We start from the raw sequence: 4,990 nt of genomic DNA, 5'->3' as shown, positions 1-4,990 counted from the left end.
CATTGTTAATGACTTCCTCACGTAAGAATTATTGTTTATATTTTAAAGAAACACGTCCTATAAATTCACAAAAGCTAACTTTGACAGACTATTTGGATACTGTTTTTTTTTTTTTAAATAAGGAAGAGCATGACTTCAGCGTTATGAACCAGAGGCACAATACAAGTTTGTCGGGAAATCTATCTATGGTTATATCTACTTTCACAACTAGTGAGCATACTATGCATAGATTTCTGTAGCAAGACATTTGGTGCTGATGACCTGATGTCCACACTGTATATGTTTTAGGGACAGAAACTCTGGACTTGCTCCAGTCTGGTTCTGTTAGCATTTGGATTGCATTAGGCATGCTGCTGGAACCTGTCTTCTGGTTTATTTTTTATTTAAAAGAAATCTAGTTCGTATTACAAGACTGCTCCATAATACGAACCGAAGTGCTAAGCAGAGATAGCAGGAAAATGAATTTCAAAAGTGCATTAAAATACTAACGTGGAGAAATACAGAACCAAAGGCCAGATGAAATTCAGTCCCAGGCATTTAGTCGAAAAGTTCTGGCTATAAGTCTTCTCACTCCCCCCTCACCCATATATACCTTTCCTATAACATATTTTAGCCTGTCAACGCAAATTTTTAGTAATTTTTTTCAGCCTGGTTTCCTATGCAAGTGTATGGCAGTGTGTGTGTCTGTCTCCATGCCCCTAAACAAGAATATATTTGAATCGAATTATATAAAAGGGTAGGGCTCTTGAAAATACAAAACCCTTGTGCTTTTCATGAAAACAAGCAACGGAGAAACTCCTCCTATTCCTGTGTGCCTCCCATACCCTCCAGAAAAGCTGCCCAGTGAGCTCAGTGACAGTATTCGTTTCCTGAGCATCCCCACATGAAAGATCCGGAGGAAGCTGGGCCCGTTTTGTTGCTGATGGAGGGTTTCTCAGGAGCCACAGGCGGAAGGGAGGCTGCCTAGCAGGGTGCTGGGTAAGCACACAGAGGGGTGGTGTGACCAAGGGGGTAAAGGCTGGGTCAGATGCATCTGTCTGCCAGGCTGGAGGATCCTGAGCTCCTTTGCCCCAGGATTTTCTGAGGAGGTGGGGAAACAGGCGGAGGGAAGGGAAAAGATACCCAAAAATGAAGGTATGAATTTTCTCTGCCTCTCTTTGGTATCAGAATCTGGAATCTACAGCAAGTCATCTCATACCAATTGCACTAATTCTATTACTATTGTGCAGTAAAGTCTTGTGACACAAGTACTAAAAAATAGTCTGGGTTGGTTTGTTTGGTTGGTTTTTTTTTCTGATTTCTGTAAACTGTTTTTAGTATTCCTGACTTATCCTATCAGAAGTTTGATTATTAAAGAATTAAAAAACAAGGTACGATGTGTTACAGAATATAGATTTAGGGATGGAAGAGGATTTTAATCTTTGATACGAGAGAAAAAGTATTCAAGAGTAAGACAAGAATATTAGAAACAGCTGCTACTCATGTAATTATGGAATAAAGCATTTAACCTTGTTTTCTTCTTCAAATGTAACTATAATAAAATGTGAATTTGAAAACAACAGAAGGTCTTTGAGGTTTTTTTAGTATTTCAATAGAGATAAAAAGTCATATAAGTAATAAATATGAAATACATAAACCTACTATTTATTTAAAGATAAACACCATTTTTGTTCTAAAGGGTTTTTCAATTGAAGTTTTCAGAATCTGTGGAAACTTTTCAGAACCTTGTTTTTCCTTTCAATTTAGAAAGAAAACCAAGTACCCAAAAATATTAGGTATTTTCTGTATGCTAGAAACTTAGCGGGTTAGTCAGCACTACTGAGCATTCTTTTAATTTTCTGTGACCTACCTAGAAGGAAACTTAACACTTTGTTAAAAAAAAAGAAAACAAAAGAAAGCTCACCCAGCCGTGGTTTCTGCCAGGAACTCCTCCCTTCTTGTTCCAGCCCATAACCACAATCAGCTGCTGCACTACGACAAGGTACGTAGCAGGGCAGACAAATTAGAAATCCAATTTTCTGTTTATTGCAACAAAGTCGTGGTTCATCTGCAAAACCATGCAATAACTACACATGGTTACACTGAATTAAGTCAATACTCTCGCCTATAAGTAGCTCTTTTTTTTTTTTTTTAACAGAGAAATGAACTGTCCTGGTGACAAACTGCGTGAACCCATCGTGCACTAGCGCTCGCTCTCCTGACAGCGCGGGAGACTCGGGAAACAGGTCACAGGACTTTAACGCCTTTGCTACCAAAAACCTCGCGCTTAGTGAACACGTACGCCACGGGAATCCCTTACTCACGCCCCGCACACGAACGCTGCTCTAACTGCAGTGCCACCACCTCGGCTGAACTTTCCACCATTCTTTGAAGTTCATTCCCTAACAAGTAAGACATCTCAATAGTCCAGCTCACCTTCCACCTCACAGCTGGCAGCCCCCAGCACACTCAGATCCCTGCAGATTGCTACGGCCAGGCTATAGAGCACAGCACCGAAGCGAGATACTTTTGAGTCTGCTAAATTCACGTCCTTTTCTCAATTGTGTATGGTGCTTTTGAGAGGAGCTCAAGAAAGGCTCCAAGAGTTCTCCTCACATCACAGATCACTCAGCCAAGTTGCTTTAAGGTGGTCCCTTTGTGTCTTTTTGTATATCTACACCTAAATGCACGCAGATAAGTCCCAGCAGCTGTTACGAGCTTTCGGTTTGGGGAGATTTAAATTACAGTGGGGTTAAACTTAGTTTTGTTTTTCCAAGTTTTCAGAAGAGGCAATGTAGCTGAAGTTGGGAAAGGCATAAAATACATAAAGGTAAACTGGCATTGACGCTTTGTTGCCAGTGGAATTGACTTCAGTATATACTGCAAAGTAAATCTATCTCTGTGGGACAGATCTTTTTGGTTTGTAAACCACAAAGTTGATCTAGCCTGTAGTCTTAATTCCTATTTGCACACTAGTCACAGAAACTCTGACTGAATTCCAGGTTTCATGTCCAATTGGTGAGACTACTGCTTAGGAAAACACTTTTACTTAAAAGTGAGCAAATTTAATGAAGGCATCGCCAAGAAACACAGACCCATGCTACACCATTCATTTTCCCAGTGCAATGGCACTTCTGGTACAGAAATATAGAATGCTAACACAATTATCAGTATGGGAATGCAATATGCTAAAGCAATTACCATTTTTAGCACGGTCAATGTCTTAAGCTTCCCATCAACTTCAAATGGACCAAGATTTTACCTGGTTTTATATTTACAGATGTATTTTCAAAACAGAAGTAGGAAAGGATATTAGGGGAAAAAAGCTCAAGGGCAGATCAACTCCTCACATTTTTCTAATCATCTTCCTACAATTGCTTTCTCTCAAAAGTCTGACCTTATTTCTCTAATTTTTTTTTCTGAATGATTTTTAAGAAATTTCTCACAAAAAATATTTGAATACCAGTGAGCAATTATCTTGATTTTTAAAAAAATTTTGTTGATCAATGTTGACAGCTGTCTTCTTTTTTCCCCATGTGGCTTTTTTGTTTATTCCCCCTCCTTCTCCTTCCACAGCTTACAGGTAATTCTCCTTTTCCTCCATGTCACCTGCTAATCTTCTCTGTTCTGCTTTCACTCAGTCTCCTCCCTTTCATCTTCTCATTCTTGTCCTCTCTGACCTACCTTAGAAATAAAACTCCTATTTTATCTCTTCATAACATCCCAGAGATGTTCTCCTTTCCACCCTGCATTGTTTGTGGTGAACTTTCAAATTCTATAGTTGAATGTTAACAGATAGTTGCCTTCTGGTGATGGAACTGAATTGCTGCATCAACTCAGAATTAATCTAGATTTGCATGGGTTTAAATAGTTTACTTAATCCCACCAGTCTTTTGGAAGTCCAGGCAGTGCACTCAGCCAGATGTTGAATTGCAATGTCCTTGCAGGCAGGCAGGCGATCAAAACCAGGAAGGCCTGACCCAGATGGATCCTGAAAACTAGGACAGTTCCCATTTAAATGAACTAAATCTATATGCAACTGCCTAAAGCACATTCCATTCATATTTGGGGCCTAAGAATATTTGAAAGTGTGTTGAAGTATGCTACCTCATTTCACTTCAGCCCTTAAAGGAAAATCACTAAAGCAGCAATTGTCTTTTAAAACAGAGTCAGGCTGCTCTGACGCCCAACGCATCATCCTCGTCTTCAGGGGACCACTGCTGATAAGAGGAAGAGGGGGAAAAAAAAAAAAAATCGACAAATACATGGTAACGCTTCCCACATATAATTTAAACCAGAAGAGAAATAAAGTAAGGATTAGACCGCCTCTAACTTGCTGACTTGTTCTTCAAGCTGTATTGAATTGGGGAACTAAAAGGCAAACAGAAGCTCAATTTTGTTAGTCCTGCAGAGATGTTCCTTCATTTAGTATTTTGAACATTAGGCAATAATTTACTTACCTATTATACTCACCACATAGATTTAGAAAAATACAAAATCAGCAGTATCACAAGTTGGTCATCTCCCTTGTAACACATGCTGCTAACTCATAGGTCTGTGGGTTTATGAGAGCAGTTTGCTTCTTCTAGGATCATTCACTGGGATCAACTGCAAAACAGCTAATCCTCCATCTATAAGATTATTTTAATGACTGCATTAACCACTTTATGCAGAAATACATCTACCTGTATAATCAGTTAACATGAACAGATGAAAAGTTGATAAAGGATGCAGTGTTATACAAAAACAGAATAATATTTTGACATTACTACGTTACTGCTTAACTGATATGAATATAAAACTCCCTTTTAAAATAGAAATGTCTTTGAGAAATCACAAGAATAAAGAGCCTTTAAAAACATTTTATGAAGCACTATATTTCATTCTACACAGAATATTGCAGAGACACCTAGAAGGGAAAAATGTTATTTATAAAACCCAAAGCAGAATAAATATTTGTTCAGATAAACTAACCAGTTTTTACACAAAGATTTTAGATTTTTAAGAACAA

At 38.5% G+C, this 4,990-nt stretch overlaps 1 long non-coding RNA gene across 1 annotated transcript; it reads left to right on the top strand.

Annotated features, from left to right (window-relative positions):
- Positions 1 to 1,022: 1,022 nt before the first annotated feature.
- LOC148053320 (uncharacterized) lies at positions 1,023 to 4,990 on the top strand. The gene is made up of 3 exons (XR_015708562.1): positions 1,023 to 1,134; positions 1,854 to 1,981; positions 2,138 to 4,990. It is a non-coding gene; the product is annotated as an uncharacterized LOC148053320 (long non-coding RNA).

Source organism: Nipponia nippon, unplaced genomic scaffold, assembly GCF_047370975.1.
Source record: "Nipponia nippon isolate SJK-2023a ecotype South Korea unplaced genomic scaffold, ASM4737097v1 scaffold_4, whole genome shotgun sequence".
Taxonomy (NCBI): Eukaryota; Metazoa; Chordata; class Aves; order Pelecaniformes; family Threskiornithidae; genus Nipponia; species Nipponia nippon.
Note: the sequence above shows the minus strand (reverse complement) of the source record. Positions and strands in the feature narration are given on the sequence as shown.